Genomic DNA, 20,515 nt, shown 5'->3' on the forward strand with positions numbered 1-20,515 from the left:
TCTTTTTGTTGAGTTTTCGTCCATTGCGTGGTGTCAACTTGCAAAAGTGTTTGTTGCCTATTCTTCAATCACAACGTTTCAGTTTTATTGAGAGCATTTTTGAAAAGACTTTTTTTTGTTGTTGCTTTGAAGAAAACTTTTTGAAAAACTTCGTTTTGCTTTCTTGAACTTGGTTTTCATTTGGTTTCCTTTTAGTGAATGAAAGTGCTTTATGTTTGTCTTGAAACTTGTTTTTAGTGTTTAGACGAAATGAATGGTAACATCTCATATTCCATCTAGACATTTTAAGTGGCAAAATAGAAATTGATAAGCAAGCAACTTTCATTTCTTGTCTTTAGAGTAGTTTTGAATCTTGCATCAGCATATATTTGTTGCATTAGGATAGATTTTCATATCTTTTTAGGCATACATAGCTTTGTTAACTTTTGTGAGTGTGAAGCGTGAATTAACGAAAAGAAAAGGAAAATTTGTTTTATTTGAAGTTCCTCTGAACCCTATAGAAATTGCTTTTCATCGAAAAACGAAAACAAGTGCATTTGCATGTAGTTAGGTTTTATTAATTTATTTTGCATCAAAAACACCACTAGTTTCACTTTTGTTATCCCGTGACTTAAAGAACAGCCTATTTTAAAATCAAGCGCAAATTAAAATTCACTAAAACTTTTTTTTAAGTCAGATACACCAACAAGTTTTAGGATTTTAGGGCCTTGGATTAGGTGAGTGGAGAGTTAACTCTCCAAGGCCATTTAAACATCAAACGTAGGAGTCTGAATAACGAGTGAAAATCCAATAGCGTTAGGAAGACCAGGAAAGCTCCGGATCTGGGAGTTAAGCACGAGGATCTGTGAAGACAGGGAAGAGAGATACCTCCTCTCCTACTTGTCCGAAATTACCTCACGACTGTTCCGCCTAGCTTCTGCGATGAGTTGGTATCCATAGTTGCTACTCCTAGGGATCTACATCGGTGGCTGCAGAGGGGAATCCCGTGGCACCTGAGGTCGGCGTTGCATCACTCTCGATAGTACTGCTGGAGGGCACCCTTGCGAAGCTTGGGGGCTTGCACCGGCGCAGGCTGTTGTTAGGAGGTCAGCGTAACTTCCTCTGATACCTTCGCTGATAAGACTGGGCCCTCATCATCCCAGACTATCTTCGGAAGGCCCCTTAATTCACTTTCTTGTATTTTGGTGTCCGGTCCTAATCACTCGGAGCGGAAATACTTGGAAGTTGTTTGACTGGCTGTTATCTTTAGGGACTTTATAGTGTGTGCTCTGTGCTCTTAGTTGGCCTAGCTTTCAATTTTTTGAGTCTTTAGTTAGATCATAACAAAAATTCAAAGTGGCTGACCGATCTCCTAGACAGTCTTGAAGACTTCGTGGTCTTTCACCACCAAGTTTAGAGCCTTCTCCTAGAAGGCGCAGAGGTAATACTACTGGTGGGTTTTGTCCCATGGCAGTTGACGCATCGGGGATTGATCCTCCTCTCGGGGGCATTAGTGTTCAAGCAAGGCCTGACACTTCCGTAGAACAAGAGAGGGACACTCCAGTTCTTTCTCGAGTTCTCTTTCAAGCGGAGAATAACATAGAGGTAGAAGAACTCTCAGAGTCGTTAGCGGCTCTGAATTCTCCCCTACCATCTAGTCATCCAGACGTATTACAATATGTTGGGACTCCGACGCATAGACCGTCAAGTCCAGGTTACGCTACGCGCTTACCATCGATGACCACTACTGGAAGCATGGCTTCTATTACAAGTGTTACAACTACACAGACTCCAACATTGGTACAAGGAGGAGGAACGATTTCCATCTCCTCTGCTTCTTTGTTTAGATCTTTTTCTAGCACATCTTTAGTTGGGTCTACCTCCATTCTGTCCACAAGTGGAAATTCCCAAACCAATGCTTTTGGTTCTAGATTCTTCCCATTTGGCACCCACTCACAGGGTATTCCATCAGTTCCATTTAGTGCCGCTACGTCCATGATGGGCGGATCGGCTTCATTCCAAGGTTTTCCTTTCGGAAGTGGTCATATACCACATTCCAACCCGATGATAGGATCCATGCCTTTTTCTTCTATAGGACAAAGCAGCAATCCTTTCCAAGGTTGGACTAACCCTGGGGTTAGTGGCGCGGGAACTGGGAATCCGTCTTTTGGCCAACAAGGGAATAGGCCGTACTCCACAGTTAGTTCGTTTCAAAGTATTCCTCCCTTAGCTTCGGCTTGGAATCCGTATCAGGGGTTATCAACTCCTTATAATCCTTTAGGAGGAAACTTTGCTGGTTATGGAGGCTTTACGGCCGGAGTTGGTCAAACTCCAAATTTTGTTGGATCACAAGGCTTGCCTTTTGGTTTAGCCTGTTCTACTGGTTACTTCGGGTAGCCTGGTGCCTTCCAAAATCCAGGCCAATCTTTTCAGAACTTTGGGAGTTCCGCCCAATCTGGGTGGAATCCCCAAGGTCCTCCTAGGCTTCCGTTTCTGGCAACGTTGAACTTGCCAGATCTCACTAAGTTAACAAACGATCCAATCATGTACAATCCGGCCTGGCCTCTGATCCCAACCAAACTCCCTTCGGACATTCCAAAATTCGAAGGGAAGAGCGGTGAGGACCCAGGCAACCATGTAACCACATTCCATTTGTGGTGCTCATCTAACTCCCTGATCGATGACTCGATTAGGTTGAGACTTTTTCAATGCACCTTGACTGGTAATGCGGCCAAATGATATATAGAGTTTCCAAGGGGCAGCTTTACATCTTTCGCTGACTTAGCCAATATTTTCTTAAATCATTTCTAGTTGCCTGTCCGTTACGATGCCGGAACTGAACTTCTGGCCACTTTTCGTCAGGATAAGGCAACTCACATTTCTGACCATATTCAGGAATGGAGACGGAGAAAGAGGCTCATTAAAGCCGAAATCCCTCTGGAGTACCATCTCGAATGGTTTTGAAATCTTTACGACCCGAGTTCTCCAAGGATGTCTCCATGTCTGGAGTCTATTATGAGGAGCAAGCCATTTTTAGGCCCCAGCAATTAGAATTGATCTACTCTCAGTCTGGGATCCTACAAAAATACTTGCCAGATGCTCCTGGGTCTAAGGTTGACATAGCTAAGTCGAAGCCAGGTCCCCACGCGGATGGTATCGTTGGGTCGGTAGACACGAATGCGGTGAACTTGTTGAACCAATTGCAGCAGTTGTCTTTACAAACTGCTTCTAACAACCAAGTCACATCGTCTAACCCTCCGGCTTCCCAAACCTCTTCGATTAACGCCGTCCAATCTGATAACCCCAAAGGAAATCAAAATTCCAATGGGAAAAAGAAAGGATGAGGTAAGAAAAAGAATCAGGATGGAAAGGCTGACGCAAATAAATCTGGCAATAATGCTGGTGGTGGTAGAAATGAGTCTAGAAAGAAAGTCAAGTTTCCATGCAAGTTATGCACTGGAGACCATTTAACTCATCTCTGCCCCAAGATTCAAGACGCTCAGTGCTTGTTAGGGCAGCAAGGGACTTCTAGTTCTCAAGCTGTGTTAACCAACCCTTTTCCCCAAGGGCAACAACTTCTTGCTGGTGCAAGTTCAAACCCTGGTACCTCCATAGGGGGCAACTAGGAAGGGGACAAGTCATCAAATGTTTTCATGATGGGTTCTCACGCTAATGTTTCCACACGGTCATGCGATTATGGTGAAGGAGAAAATTCCAAGGGTAAATCAGTTCCTGAAACTAACAACCCACTTCATATTGAGCGACCTTCTGTTGAGACTATACCACGGGTACCGAAAGGTCCCGCTAAATGCGCGACTATCAACCCTAATATTAGGGCAGCCCAGAATTACTCCATTGTTGCGGATCTGGCTCAGAGTCCATGTGCTATGTCCACTTTAGAGGTTCTCTAGTCATGTCCTGCTCAAAGAAGTGCCTTGCTATTGGCAATGGGGGCAGTGGATCCAAGTAATTACTTAGCTCTCACTTTTGATATAAATAATGTCAAAAAGAGACTTCCTCATCACATGGCTTTCCAGATAAAGTCTACCTACCAGAAAACAAATATTTTTCGGATGGTTATAGATGAGGGAGCTTCCACGTGTGACATGTCTATTTCATGCTAGAAAGCCACTGGATCACCGTTGGTTGTTCCTTCACCTACCCTCTTGACAGCATTTGATGGTCATTCTCATAGGCCATATGGGATTATCCCGGCCTTTCCTATATGTGTTGGAGGGAAGGTCGTTAATATTGAAGTAGAAGTCATAGATGCTAACCTAGACTACAATCTCCTCTTAGGAAGGAACTGGGTATACGAAATGGACGTCGTTGTTTCGACTCTGTTTCATGTCATTTGCTTTCCTCATGAGGGGAAAATCGTTAAGGTTGATCAATTGGATTATTGTCCAGTTGATCCTCAAGCAAGCTCTGACTCTACTGTTCCTTTAGTGGGTAACCCCCGTCTGCCTACTGAGAATCTAGGAGTCGGGATGTACTCTTCATTGATGGGTACGTTTAATCTTCCCCCTCCTACAGCTGGAATAGATACAATTTCATCCTCCAGGGACCCTTTACGGAGAGAGTTTTTTCAAACTCCTTATTCTTCGAATCCTGGAACCTTATCTTAATCTGTGACCACATCACATGATGGCAAGGTGGGTGGAATAGAATCTCTTATGTCTGTAGTAGAACCTAGATGTGAATCTATCGATAACTCTGCAGATAACCATTCTACTCCTTCCTTTGGGAAAGAGATAGATGGTGATGTGGCTCATGCTCGGACCCTTGATTCCACTTCTGCGTTGGATTGCTCGGATATTGTTTTTCCATCTGACAAAGCGATATTCGAAGCAATGACGGCTGTAGATCAACCTTTGGAAGATCTACATCGTTGGTCATGTTTTCATTCCCCTTCACATGAAGTCGAATCTAGGTCCTCCAGTCCGACTAGCGATGTTTGTACGGTCCCTTTGGCTCCAACACAGTCATTCGCCGAAGGAAGTATATTGATTGGTTCGATAACTGTACCTATAAAAATCCCTAGGAGCGAGTTGGCGAAGCCCCCTAACGGGCTCTACCTAAAGAAGCACTTTGCTTAAGTAGGAATTAGGCAATGGCTTCTTTGTACTTTATGTATATTTGTACATATATCATCGAGAGTTTTTTGATATCAACTCTTTTTGGTCTGCTGTGGCAGGTGTTGATGGATGACTTAGTCTATTTTGGGTTCGCCGATGGTGATAGTCGGCACACTCGGAATCTCGCTTCCGCAGCTTGGGTACTCTATTATCCAAATGGTCAATTGATGGTATCAAGAGGTGTATGCATCGGTCCTGCTTCAAACAATATGGCTGAGTATACTGCCGTTATTAATTTATTATCCGAGGCAATCTCTCATGGGATCGACTCGTTGGTAGTGTATCTTGATTCTCAATTGGTAGTGTCACAATTAATCAACATTTATCGGGTAAGGGATCCATGTTTATATCACCAGTATTTAAGGGTGAGGTTGTTGCAAAGATCATTTACTTATATTAATTATTTGCACATTCCAAGATCTCATAATTGGTTAGCTGATTCTATCGCTAATCAAGCATTAGACTAGCACATCAATCATTCATCACAATAAAATCAAGCATCAAAAAGTCGAACTATATATATATATATATATATATATATCATAAAGCGTCTCGAGTGTACATATGTTTGTCCACAAATATACAAAATTGGGAATCAAATGCCCATAATCATGTCCGGCATATCTAATGCCCCGGCTCTGGATGAGCAGCTAAGTAGGTAACTATCGCATTGGCCACACGCCGAAAAGTGCAAACCCAGTCACGTGGCATGCCAACCACATGACACTGCATATCCTCAGGAAGGTCCTCTATGGCAGCAATCGGTACTCGGCAGCTCAGTCTCGCTAAGTGTTGTTGGACGTTGTGTAGAGTCCGTTCTGTATCAGCAGCCACCTCTTCGGCTCCTCAGTGGCGCCGTCCATGCCGCGGGAACCCATCTGGTCGTACTGGCCCAATGTTTGGAACATGATCATCATATCAGTCATTTGAATCTCATCAAAAATATTTTTCAAGATTCATCATTATATTTGAAAAATCCAAAAAAATCATAAAATCAAAAAATTCTTACCAATCTCGCCCCATGCTGCGTTTGGTGGTAATGCTAGATCAGGATCTCCTCGGAAATCCAGCCCAGCATAGGGGTAGTCATCTACGGTGATGATTTGTTGACCCCACCAGGTGAAGAAGTCATCGTCGAAGGCAATCCTTGGGACCTCCCCACCCCCTAGACGTTTCATCAGATCAGCCCACCGGCCCATGCGTGGATCTCGTGGGGTGCTGATGGAAACTGCTACCCTAGGGCGGAGCGCGAGAACCTTCTCGAAAAAGAAAGTACACAGGATAGCCCCATATCCAAATTTTTTGGTCTGTCCCCTCTTGATAGAAGTGAGCTGGCTCTTCATGTTGGCCAGGAGAGGAGTACACCAGTCGAACATAGTAGTGAGACAGTCAACTGCCACGCTCATGGTTAGCCGTGATGCCTGATGCAGAGAGGACGATCTGTTCACTCGAGCTATGGTGAATAGGATTATCCTTAGTGATAAACACGCCACATGTGTGATGGAAATCTGGCTCCCAACCTTCTTGGGATGTCTCAGGCAACATATTTGTACGTAGTCCTCTATCGTGAGACTACTCCATGTCCTGCCCCGGGAATGTACTACCTCTCCCCTTCGGGAAAGGCCCGTGATAAAATAGATATCCTCCACTTCTACCCTGAGTGGCATCTGGTCAATCATAAAGGCTTCCTCCTCGACGTCCCAATAATCAATGAGCATCTCAAGCAGACGTGTGTTTGCCTTCATATTCGGCAGTTTGAAGAATTTAAGCAAACCGCATCCCCGTAGGGCATCCAAAGCTTCAGGATCATTCATGACTTCATTATCCACCACTACGTGCTCTCTTTCTCGCCAGGTGATTGGCATTCTGAGAAAAAAATGATTTGCAACCGTTAGTTTTTGTTTAAAAATTGTTCGCGGTGTATACGCGGGTCCCTGTGCACACAGTCACGTATAGGGCCCACGTGTACATGGGTTTCATATTACCAACCCGCGTATATGCCGCGGTGAAATTTTGGGCAAAAATTCAACGGTGAAACATTAATTAAAAATCTTAAAACCAGTCACAATCAATTGCAAGCTAAGTATAAGAGTTACCTGGAGATTTTTGAAGAATTTGAACGGTTGAATCTGGCTATGGGAAGTTTGCTCCTTTTGCTCCAAATCCTTTGCTCTCAAACTCAAATGGTGAAAATGGTGAGTCCAAAATCCCTTTTATAAGTTTTGAAAATGAACATTTTTTCAAAATTTTATTTTGTTTGGCCTCATGTGACTTTTAACTTGGGAGCTTGGAATGTTGAGAATGGTTTGTTTTCCAGGACATTTTGGACGTTTTTTCGACAGTTTCGAGACGGTTCCATGACTGCTGACCCGTCATGGCAGGTATCGTTTTCTCAGTGGCATATAGGTTAGGGACACCATTTTTCCATTGCATTATGCATACTAGACTCCATTTGCCGATACATCTGCCATAGGGTCGACCCCATCGTGTTATGATTCGCAAGCCATCTTCACTTGCTGATTCTTTAAATCATGACACGATGGTAGAGCCATCCTTTACATGGGCATCATAGTTAGCACCTCACTGACATTCGTTGCCCATGCTGCTCCGATTTGAGTAGGCTCGGGAGCCCTCTATAGTCCCGCCATGACTTATGCATTGAAGACTCATTCCTCTTAGCTTCTTCGCTTTGTTTCGGCTTTATACCCTAGAGGCTCCTTTGTGTTGAGTTGTACTACTGCATTGCATGTTGACCATTTGCACCTTTTGGCCTAGATTCGACTTCACTTGGACTTGTGTTTAAGCCAACGTTTGAACATGACGACTGCAAAATCAACCTTGCATACCTTTGACTTCTGCAGCTTGACACACCTTGACCCGTGGAAGGAACACACCTTTGAGTGTCACTGACCACTTTTCACCTCCCTGCATTGAGCATAGGAACGTTCCATTCCTAGGAACTAGATCATTTGTTTCACCGACACTCATTCTTTCTATTGTACCATAGCATTCTTTTATTCTTTTTCCATCTTAACAGAAAAATACAAAAAAAATTAAATATTCCAAAAAAGAGTGGGAACGGGACAATATTTCCATTTATTGTTGGCAGCTAGAGTCAGTCGTGTCGCCCTTGAACAAAGCACTCAAAGCAAAGTCTCCTCCATTTGGGCAGGATTTAGTTTGACTTAGGTACGCCTTAACCTTGTTATTGAGTCAGTTCTCCCCCGATTGGTTATCTCTTCCAATCATATGGAGGGTTCGTTCGTGCCTCCTGCATGACGAACTTATACAAAGTCATCATATGCTGCCACATAGTCACATTGAGTCGTGCTTTTGTTCAAGGGAAGTTAGCCTGAGTCAGCCTCTCTGCGGTGTCTCTTGACTCATTTTTCAGTCAGCCATCCCTGGTTGTTAGTGTCATGTCTATCATCACATCAGCTATATTGGTCCTTTACTTGTGCCGGTTTGAGAAGGTCCCCATTGACTTCTTGCTAGCGGGTCTTGTTCTTATCGACGATGACACCTTGCTCTGAGGATAGGCCTAGAGCTGCACCCTGGCCCTATTTTCATTATTGATAGGTCACCTTGTGCTCAGCATCGATCAGTATCATGGGTCTTTGACTGAGTGGTTTCCCTTGTGTTGGACATTAGCTTACATTATCACACATTGGGATTCATGCAATACCTTGGTTTCCATTTGACCCTATTGGTGGATACCTCGCCTCTGTGTCAGCTTTCATTATTGGTTGGTTCAGAGGGTTTTTGTCGTGCGCTAGCCACATCTTTTGTACACCGGAAATGTACTTCGGTTGGGTTACTACATCTCTTTCGTCCGATTCCTTCCACATTATTGGCCTACGAGTTACACTCGTGCTAGATTGATGGAGGATGCCTTAATGCCTTCCTTCTAGCGGATCTTTCCCTATCGACTTCGACTCATTGCTCTGGGGCAAAGATCTAGAGTCCATTTGGCAGTACCTTGGGGTTTGCAGTCATTAGTGGCAGATCCTTCGCTATCGACAGTGGGAAACCATCGTTGTCTCCTGATCGATAGATTCTTACAGTTGTTCGACTCCAGCTCATCTATTCACACTTGTTAGATTGTACTGGGTACCTTGACGCTCATTATCATTATCGGTGAGTGGTCTTGCGTTTGTTAACGGTATACATCAATGACCGGTAATCAAATGATTTCTCACATGGTCGACTTTAGATCATTTATTCTCATGGTGTAGAAATGTACCACGGCGGTCGGTGAAGACCTCAGGTTGTATCAGCATTCATTGGTTCACTTGACAGTTGCTCTTGTTGCTACTAGTTGATACCACTCCACCTTATATGTTGCAGTCAATCATGGCGACATTCTATATGCTGGCACCTAAGTTTTCAATGTAGTACCATCCTATTCCATCATGTTCAGTTGGTACCCTTTGGGATCAGTCTTTGATATCAGTGATTCGTTGCATCTTTCAACATCATTGACAGTATTATATGTGATATTCAGACATGTACTTTTTCATCATGATCAGATGATCCATTATGTATTTTCCAGTCATTTATACTTGTATACTTAGTGGATCCGCTTGTATTTGATATGCAGACATGCTTTACTTTTTCTGAGCATGGGTATGCCCACCTCAGACAGTGTTTCTTTCTGATCTCCTTTTGTGGCTTGGCAGGCTGAGTTCGGGTGAAGTCCTCCTCAGTTTTTGACAGATTTCCTTTCCATGTACTTGCATAATACATTTCGGCCATCATGTACCCCTTCTGACCTCATATATTAGGGGGCATCTGTTATAGCTCCAAATCTCACTCTTATGGTTTGTGATGCTGCACTCATGGCCTAGGGCAACCCCTCCTTCTAGACCTGGTCCTAAAATTTAAAAAACAGTGTTTTATCCCTTATACGCGACATTGCCCTAAGTTAAACACGTGTATACGTGGGTAGGTATATACCCAACCCGCGTGTATGTATTAAAACACTTAAAAAAATATAAAACTCCTTAATTTCGGGTGGAGATCGCGGGTTTTACCTGCTGATCACCTGTTAGTGCCCGTGGCCCAACTGTTCCCAACCAACTCCCAACTAAAAAACTACTTTGGGAGAGGTATAAAAAGACCTCAATGGGAAGGCCTAAAGGAGGAGAGAAGAGAGAGAAAGGTTATTATGCTAAGATTTTTCCCCTGACCAAGTCTGAAGTCCCTTGTGCCTTCTGTACTTCCCCCATTTGTACAGGAAACCCTTGTTTCCTTGTGTGTTGATGTTCATCCACTACTTATGACATCATGGAGTAAGTCATGGAAGGAGTTTGTTAAAGGCTTGAGGCTGGAACGGATCCGGAAGGAAGCTTTGCTTGGAGCCTGCTAAAGGTGACTCAGGTGAAATTATTCCTTTTATGTACTTTATTTGTCTATAATAAAAGAAACACATGTCTTGGTTCCTGATATGAATCTTCTTTATGTTTATGATATTCATGTTAGAATACATATGTGAATGGTTGTTTATATTTCATAACTAACTACCTTTCTTTATAACATGAAGATGGTTTCTTTATAAGTTTTTGTCCATATACTGCTGTGTTCTTTGGAATTGGTTTTTTTACAGGACAAAGGAGCAAGAGGAACTTGAAGAAGGGTTTGGACCCTTGAGGACCTTCTCAAACGTAGGACCTAAGGTATGTTCCCTTATCCTAGAATTTGCTTATAATAGCATAATGGCTGTGTGAATGTGTGTTTCTCTGTATATAAAACTTTCAGTCTACTAGGGTTTCAACCCAAAAATCCCTAGGGGAACATTTCCCTCAACAAGTTGCCTTTGTTAAAAGGCTTGGGAAATGAATACCTAGACCAATTCTGGTTCTTTGTGAGGGTTGTATGGGAAGCTCCAGGTGTTACAGATGATCATATAAAGAAGGAGACATTGGTTAGTGCTCTGCAAGATCACACACTAACCTGGTATATTAAGTACTCTAATGATAACCCGAATGTTGGAGTGGTAGACATCTAGGCAACACTGAATAGAGAATTCAGTAGGCCTAAATTTGAGGTGCAGTCGATTGTGGGATTCAAAGAAATCGTGATGCAACCAAGCGAGATGCCTTGGGAACTAGATAAGAGGTTGAAGTGTACAATATGCGAAGCCAACATAAATTTGATAGACAGAAAACATCGCGAGTGGTTTGTGGCTTCGCTATTGCCACATTTAAGGGTTGCATTATCACAACAGAAGATAACAACTCAAGCAGAGGCCTTGGAGATTTCCATGAGACTACATGAAACTCTGATGCAAGATCCAAATCTAGGACTTCAGCAGATCCATGCACAATTGAATAATCTATGCCTTGAGATGCAAAGTCTGAAGCAAGACATGACAGTTCGACCAGAGGTGCGCAAGGAGGTATGGTGATTGAAATGCAAGAGTCAGGGTCATGACAAAGACCATTGCCTGGTCTTTGCGAACTATATTTCATAAGGAGGACCGATGCCTTTAAGGCCAGAAGCTCAAGCATGACCTAGTATGGGGCCTACACTATGGTGCACTATCTATTAGGTAGCTGGAAAACATGCCATAGATAAATGTCACTTGATACAAAAGTTTGTACAGACACTATAACAACTGTTCTTCAACTTTTGTAGGTCGATAGGACATGATGAGCGTACTTGCAAGAACTATGAATTGATGATGGATAGAACTGCTGCCTATAGGGTTCAGGCTAAAACGCGGCCCCTTGACCAGAGCACAGGGATGGAGCGAACAGGATTTCAAGGGCGTGAATGAGGCTGAGGTGGGGGAGGACCTGGTAGATGTCGAGGATAGTTGATTTGATACAATTGCGGAGGACCAGGACATTATGCTCGTGATTGCACTAACCCAACACGTCTGTCATGCAAGTATTGCATGTTGTTTCATCATGGAATGAAAGACTGTCCTACACTGATAGCTAGGATACATGACAAAAGGGCGCTACCATCTCTACCAACTCAGAACCTGCAGATGATGTGGTCTGAGTCACGCAAAGAGGATCCAAATGTAAATATAGTGCTCAGAAGTGGAATCATGATGGGAGATGACAAGGGGAAACAGCCAGAAGATAGTGCATGGGTCCACAAAGCTCCAGTGAAGGAGGCTGAGTTCGATTTGGAGCATGCGTGTGAAACCTTCATGGAAGCTAAGAAGATATTCGTTGAGGCCTCCACCTCAGGAAGCAAGGATAAGCTTGAGCAGGAGATGGAGCCCTCCATGCTCACAACTTTCCTCGAAACTTGTATGAAGTTACTGCACGATAGTAAGGCTGTGAAAGGATTGCAAGATCTCATTAATAGATGCACTGGAACTATGCTTGGTGAGTCGTGTGTAGTATGAAAGATTGGTAAGCATAAAACAAGGACGGGATGAGAGATGAGACTGATTGCGTAGATAGGAGAGTATGAGATGGATTAGGTTATTTTGGACCTGGGGTCAGATTCAAATGTCCTACCGAAGTAGACTTGGGAATAGATGGGGTGACCTGCACTGCAATGGTCTCTGATTCAACTAAGAATGGAAAATCAGCAGAAGATCATCCCCATGGGGCAGCTGCAGGGGGTGACTATGGATATTGAGGGAGCGAGCGCACTAGCTAACTTTGAAGTAATAAAGATAGTGGATGACAACAATCCCTATCTTGCGCTCCTAGGAATGGACTGGGCTACTGATATGAATGGGGTAACCAATATAAAGAAGTGAAAGATGATCTTTGAGAAGAAATCGATGCGCATAATAGTACCCCTCCATCATGCTGAAGGATTGCACTATATTGAACCAGTCCGCAATTATGGGAGTGATGACGATCTGGATTGTATCTATAAGATAACAGCACAAGACCAAGATTGGGTGAAACCCACCGCGGATGGATGGATTACATGGGAACATGATAGTTCCTACACTTCAGACTCCGATGAAGAAATAAAATGCTAGCAGAATCAATTACATGAAGTAACTACGCTAAATTGCAACATGATGACCCGATCGTTGCGCTGTGTGTCGTCATAGGTAAGAGATCTGCCTACTTATGATGGTCTGAATGAGGTAGATATCTTTTTGGATGCATTTGAAAGGGAGTTACCAGAAAATCAACGCTTCCAAGCGTTGGACTAGGCACTGCACTCTATGCCCACAAGATGGTGGGGTACGCATAAAGGAAGATTTGATGATTGGCGTGAATGTAGAAGGATGATGAGAAAACAATTTATAAATCCTAATATGCAAATGACAAACAAGAATGATGGGCAGGATGATCCACATGTGCATTTGGCCAAATGGGCCTAGGCTTATGGAGAAAAGCCCCAACTTGAATGGAAGTACCCAGTCAATAAGCCTGTGTTGGGGGGAGAATCTCCACGTGGTTATTATTGTTCTAGGAGTATGATTTTGAAGTTGTTGTGAATCCTGGATGACTGAATGCAGGACCAAACCATCTGTCCCGCATCGAAACAGGGGAGGAACCCACTAACTTGGAAGAGGGATTGCCTGACATGCAGCTATTTGTAGTGCACATTGTGGATGGTCATTTCGAAGATATAATACACTTCCTAACAACATGAACTGCATCAGAAGGATACACTGTCCAACAAAAGAGGGAATTAATGGTGTGCACGATAGATTTCCCTATCATTGCTGGGCATCTATACAAGATGGGGATTGATGAGATATTGTGATGGTATGTACCTAAGTTTGAAAGAAGCAGCATCCTCGCAGACACTCATGGGGGCACTGCAAGAGGACATTAAGCAGGAAGAGCAATTGCGTAGAATATTCTATGCACAGGTTTGTGGTAGCCAACCCTCCATCAAGACTCGAAATCATATTGCAAGGCATGTGATGTGTGTCAAAGGACTGGTAGGCCATCGCGGAGGAATGAGATGCCTTTGAATCCATAGATGACGTTGCAACCCTTTGAGAAATGGGCGATAGACTTCGTAGGACCCATTCAACCTCAAGGAAAGACGGGAGCAAGGTACATTATCACCGCGATGGAGTATATGACTCGTTGGGTGGAGGCACAGTATGTGAAGGATTGCATAGGTGTGACCACTGCAAAATTCCTCTTTGATCATGTATTAACGTGATTTGGTTATCCAAAGATCTTGATGAGTGATCACAGTACACACTTCCTGAATGAGACAATCAACACACTAACGGAGGAATTTCAGGTATATCACCAGAAGTGCATGCCTTAACAGCCTCAAGCTAATGGGATGGTGGAAGTGTTCAACAAAATACTCAAAAACGTGCTGACAAAGGTTTGTAATGCTCAGCAAAGTGATTGGGACCTACGCATACCTGCAGTACTATAGGCTTATCGAATGAAATGCAAGAAGTTGAGTGGACAAACCCCTTTTAGGCTTATCTATGGGGTTGAAGCAGTAATGCTTATGGAATACATTGTGTCTAGTCTACACATAGTAGCTCTCACAGGTATGATGGATCGCGGACCCCTAGAGGAGAGGCTCACACAACTAGATGAACTGGAGGAAGAAATATTTTTAGCAAGATTTCACGAGTAGGTCCAAAAGCAACACGAAAAGGCATGGCATGATCAACACATCAAGTTGCGTACATTTAAGGTAAATGACCTCGTTTTGTTATATGATAGTAAGTTTGATAAATTTCCAGGGAAGTTTAGGATGCACTGGTTAGGGCCCTAAGTTATTAAGGAGATTACCGACGGAAGAGCGTATAGCTGGTCAAATTAAATGGAGAATCCTTTCCAGGAAAGGTGAATGGCAATCGCGTGAAGCAATACACTAGCAGTCCAGCCATATGACTAAATGAAGGTAGCATAGTCTTAGCACTCCAGGCAGCTGAAAGGAGGTGCGAGACTATAAAATACATTGCTCGGGTTGGGAAGTTGCATTATGGGAAGATGGTGCGAAGCAAGGAAGTGTCACTGGGTCTGCGGCAGTGCGGAGGGAGCTGCACTACCCAGGGAGAAATCACGCAGGCTGGCTAGAAAATGATGTTACAGTCATTTTTCATGAAAAGATAGCAGAAGTGAGGCCAAATGGAGTAGGAAGCTAGTATTTAAGATGAAATTTATGGCTTAGATCCTTGAAAATTTCTTTCCAATCCAGCGTTAATGAACCGATTTTGGGGGGAATAGTCGGATTTGAATTCGAAATGCCCTATAAATTACAAGTGGCTACCTAGCGAAAAACACGTGGCATTTTGAGACTTCAGTTGTCGTGCTCTCAGGTGCACATGAACCATGAATTCTTTCAAGTTCTGATAATGAGTCCAACGTTTGAACAATTTTCAAAGGAGACATAGGAACTAGTGAATATCATCATAACGACATGCGCATAAGCTATGGACACTGAAGAAGTGGCAGCCGAGGAGAATGTGTAGGAAATTGATATGGAGGCTGAGGAAGTTTCCCCAAAGGTTTCTGAAGTATTGGAAAAGGCCCTTAAGTCACCAAGAACGTCGAGATTGAAGCCAACCCCAACCAAGGGGATTGTGAAGGACAAGAAGGGAAAGTAGCCTGCCATACTGGTGCATGCCTTGCCAAGGCAAAACCCACTACACAGGAGAAGGGCAAGGCCATAAACTTAGAGGCAGAGGAGGAGGATATCAAAGACATCCTGATGGACGATGAGGATGTGGGAGTGGAATTAGAGGAGATTGAAGCCCAGGGTGCGAACCCTATTACACTGTTGCCAGAGTATATCCCTTCGCACAAGCGTAATTCTAAGGTCCCAAAGGACATTGATGAGAGTAAGACTCCCTTGCAAACTCCTCTGCTACCAGATGAAATTGCTTTTGATGGTTCGTGTTTGGCACGGGTGCCGATATCGAAGCTTGAAGATTGGGACTTGGCGGACCACGAGAAGCTGCTGCACTTGGCGACTGAGCAGCTGATGTGCCGCATCATAGACACAAATACGGGAATGAATGCATTGGAGCCATAGAGGTGGCTTAAAGGAATAGAGAATGCATGGTTGCTCAACCTGCTCTGGGTGTCGCACTATAACTGCACCCCAGTGATAGTTTTGGTCATCAAGCAATTGTTGTTCTTGGTGCATGATGGGTGTCTGTGGCTGGAGGAGCCGATACCCATCACAAATATGTTAATCCACCGAATAACATGCCTATCATATACAAGTGAGAATCTAGCAATGATCTTTGGTAGCAAGAGTGGTGAGCAAGCACTCGCAGAGTCAATGAAGGAGAAATTCAAGCTGGGAAGAAGCTGCGTGGGTATGCTATCTCCAGCATCTGTGACCCCGTTGTGAAGGTAGAAATGCAAATCCTTGCAGGGAAGGTGACGTGGAAGTGCCACATCGATGAGGTGTTAGCGCATGTCATCATGCTTGCACAGCAGTGCGCGGAAGGAGTCCAATTTAACTAGTCCGACTACCTTTGCGAAGAGTTCCTGTCGAACTCTCACGAAGTGCAAGAGCAAAGCAATCCATTCCACTATGCATGCCTCTTGCTATCGATTGTGCTGGTAGCATGGGAGCTACAAGAGTAGAGCCAATTCCCTTTGGTTGCCAAACCTCCATGAAGCAGCGAAGTACACTTCGCTGGGGGCGACCAAGGATGCGCAGCAAGTTCAGGACAACAAGATCTTCTGGATCTTGATGGAAATGAATTTCAGGATGGCTATCAATCACAAGTCACGATTGTTTCCTATGGTGTACACTTAGTTGTAGATATATGCCAATTTCAAAGCCAATTTCCATCGAGTCTCCATCAGGGCGCGAAAGGACCCTACGCAGAAGTGGTACGACTTGCCGTATCTGGCCACAAATGATGCCATCGATGCGGTGCTCGATCACTGGTCGAAGGAGTGGAACACTACCATGGACTTGGCATTGGGTGGAAGTAAGTTCATTGCATAGAAGAAGAGGGAGGAGGCCAAGCTAAAGATGGCACAACTGGTCGAAATGAGGAAAAAGGAGGTCGTTGAGAAGGCCCAGGTAGAACAGGCAGAAAAGCACGCAAGAAAATAGATAGGTGGCATAGAGCAGTGCTTTGACAAAGGTGCAAAGTCACCTTCACCTGAGACCAAAGAGGAAGACACAGAGCAACATGGCGTGGACCCTCAAGAGACATCCGCCCGCATTAAGCGCGCAAGAGAGCTGGAGAAGGGAGTGCCCAGAAAGAAATCCAAGGTGACCAAGACCTTGCTGGACCCTATAACATTGACGGAGGGTGACTTACATGATATCAGTGACACAGTCAGAGATGTCACTACAGAGGCCCTGCAATAATTTCAACTGGAGCAGTCCTAGGTTCCATCCAGACTGGGTTGCAGGAGTTGCAGACCTGTGCATTGCAGGCTGGTATGATGTCTACTAGCTTGTCTATCGGCACTTCAGAGGTTGCCAATATGCTACGCACAAAGACTTCCAGTGCGATAGTGTTGCTGGATGGAGCATTGACCATAGAAAATGAGGCTGACAGGCCCATTGTCAGCGCCTTGGAGGGAGTTGGGCTGAACCTGGTAGCGCTTCCACGTGAAGCACTACACCTCTTGTAGGATGGAGTAATTGCAGAATTGAGAACCTGAGAGCACCGCACCCTCCAAGGGATCAGCGAGGATTGGATTCATAATGAATAGATGGCCCTATAGAGAAATGCTACCATCACTGCTGAGATCGAGGTGACCAACCAGAGCAAGAAGATTATGACGGTCGTTGATGAGGCATGCAGAATGGTCCCAGAGTTGGCCATTCCGGAGGAGGAACCAATCGAGGTCCGCATCTACAAATTGGCCACAAGGGTGCGCGACACTCTTACAGAGATGGCGCGGGTTCAGCTAGAGTTGAACCAGCAAATTACTAAGCTACAGTTGAGGGTCCAACTCTCCACACCGCCAAAAGTAAAGGAACAGAGGGTGACTACTGTCACAGAGGTAGTCGTGGCGGTGGAAAGTGTAGTAGTAGACTACACACAGTTGTTCGAGCAATCATTTGAGGTCCTGAAAATCTTGCAGGAGGACCCAAATGTATAGAGGCTAGAAACAGAAGCGCGCAAACTCCAACAACGCTATGATGAAGTTAAGGGCACAGCGCAAACTGTCGCGCTGACACAGCGGCTAGCCAAGCTGTAGGAGGCCAAGTAGCTGAAGGAACAGGTGGACACAGTGCTGCACAAGGAAGCAATGTTGAAGGGGCAACTAAAGCCCTAGTTGGAGGAAGCTTACACAGTCACAGGAAATATTGAAGGAAAGCTTGCAATTCTGCAAGTGATGCAACAAAAGCTTCAGGTTGACAACGCAGGAGCAGTGATCGAGCAAACAGTGGAAGATGTGAAGCAGGTGGTAGCTCAGTGCACGACCGAGGTAGTGGTCATATGGATTAAGCTGGATGGGCTTCACGTAAAGATCTCTGTGCCCACCAAGTGACTCGAGGGCGAGTCATGATGTTTGTGTTGGGGGCCTGTTGGGAGCGAAGTCCCCCAAGGGTAGTTTTGGGGCTCAAAGCCCATGTTTGAGTCAAATTTTGGAATAAAAATGGAAAGACTCCGCATTTTGTGGTCATAGAGCGTGAAGGTGTTATGCATCATAAAGGGTAGTCAACCCTTAGTTTTGTAAAGTAAAGTCAGTTTTAAGAGATCTACCCATGGTCCGCAGACCATGGGATTGTATAAAAAGAGCTAAGCTCTAAGTAGTTTTAGAGACATGGAATGGCAGACCATGTAAGAGAGTTGTAGCTCTGAAGTAAGAAGTCCAAGTCTTGGGTTGTAACATAGGTAGAGGCTCTGCAACTGAGTCATAGAGGCCTAGGGTAGAAGTCCGCAGCTGAGTGCGCAGACCCCTGCAGCTGTGTGCGCAAGGTGGTAAGAGTCTGTAAACATTTGGAAGATAGTAATAAAGAGAGATATTCTGCAATTTCTTTATCTTTGTTCTGTTGATGCATCTGGATATTTAATGTATGAATTTCCTTTATTGTGCTTATATGATGCACAAATAACCACAATTACATTGAATAATTGAACGCATTTACGAATATCTGGTTACGCGGTGTTAACCATAACTGTTTGATAAGATAAGAATGTCACTTAGATTAATTGGGGAACTTGTATGGCAAGCTACGAAAGTGCCTGAGCGGCAGGTTAGTGTTATGTGAAGGTCGATCATATACTTTTGTGGAGGTATAGAAGGTCGGAATAGAGGGTTTGTCTTGCAAGCCCTAGAAAGAAGAAACTTGTGCGAAGGCAGGGATAGATGGAATCAAATGACATCACAACCATCTCAAGGTGCATAAAATTGGTTCCAGCATCCCCCCACACTGCTTCGGGTGAGACTTCGGTCCACGCTCCGCAGGCTGATGCTGAAAGGGCTAGTAGTGTAGGGATTTGTTTGGCTAATTAACATTGAAGCTGGGTCAGGCCCCCTCAATCCAATACTTGTATATGGCATTAAATTAGTGATTCCCATGGAATACATTGTGTCTAGTCTGTGCATAGCGGCACTAACGAGTATGACGGATCACAGAGCCCTGGAAGAGAGGCTCATGTAGCTGGCTGAGCTTGAGGAAGAGAGATTTCTTGCTGGATGTCACGAATAGGTCGAAAAGCAACGCGAAAAATCATGGCATGATCGACACATTAAGTTGCGCACCTTTAAGGTAAATGATCCAGTTTTTTTATATGATAGTAAGTTTGATAAATTTCCAGGGAAGTTCAGAATGCACTAGTTATGGCCCTATGTCAATAAGGATATTACTAACAGTGGAGCAGTCTAATTGGTTAAATTGAATGGAGATCCCTTCCCAGGATAGGTGAATGGAAACCGAATGAAGCCATACACTGGTGATCTGGCCAGGTGACTATATGCAGGAAGCATAGTCTTAACACTCCAGGCAGCTGAAAGGAGGCACGAGACTTTAAACTACACTGCCCAGGTTGGGGAACTGCGTGACTGGAGGATTGTGTGAAACAAGGAAGTGTCATAGGGTTCGCTTCAGCGTGAAGGGAGCTGCACTACCCAAGGGGAAATCGCGCAGGTCAGCCGGAAAGTAACCGCTAAGTCACTGTTCATGATTTAATAGTAGAAATGTAGCCAAATGGAGTGGGCAGCCGACAATTAAGATGAACTTTATGAGTAGCTGCCTAGTGAAAAACACTTGGCATTTTGATAATTGAGTTGTTGAGCTCTCAGGTGCACACGAACCTGTTGGGTTGTGTTATATTCTTTCCACGACTAACCTATGTAATGAACTGGGGGGTTAGAGGGGGGGCGGAGCACCCCTTCATTGTGCCGATTGGGCAGTGGGGGGATCACAAGGGGGGTGGCTGTTGGGTCCCTATAATACTAGTGATTACCCCATTACTATTGTAGTTATACCCCTTATCAATATTGTTGTGCCCCTATTGCCCCCATATTGTTATTACTGTGCCCCATAAAATC

The sequence above is a fragment of the Pinus tabuliformis genome, chromosome 8 (genome assembly GCF_031772625.1).
Source record: "Pinus tabuliformis cultivar Carrire ecotype Pingquan chromosome 8, CPIR1, whole genome shotgun sequence".
In the NCBI taxonomy this organism is placed as follows: domain Eukaryota; kingdom Viridiplantae; phylum Streptophyta; class Pinopsida; order Pinales; family Pinaceae; genus Pinus; species Pinus tabuliformis.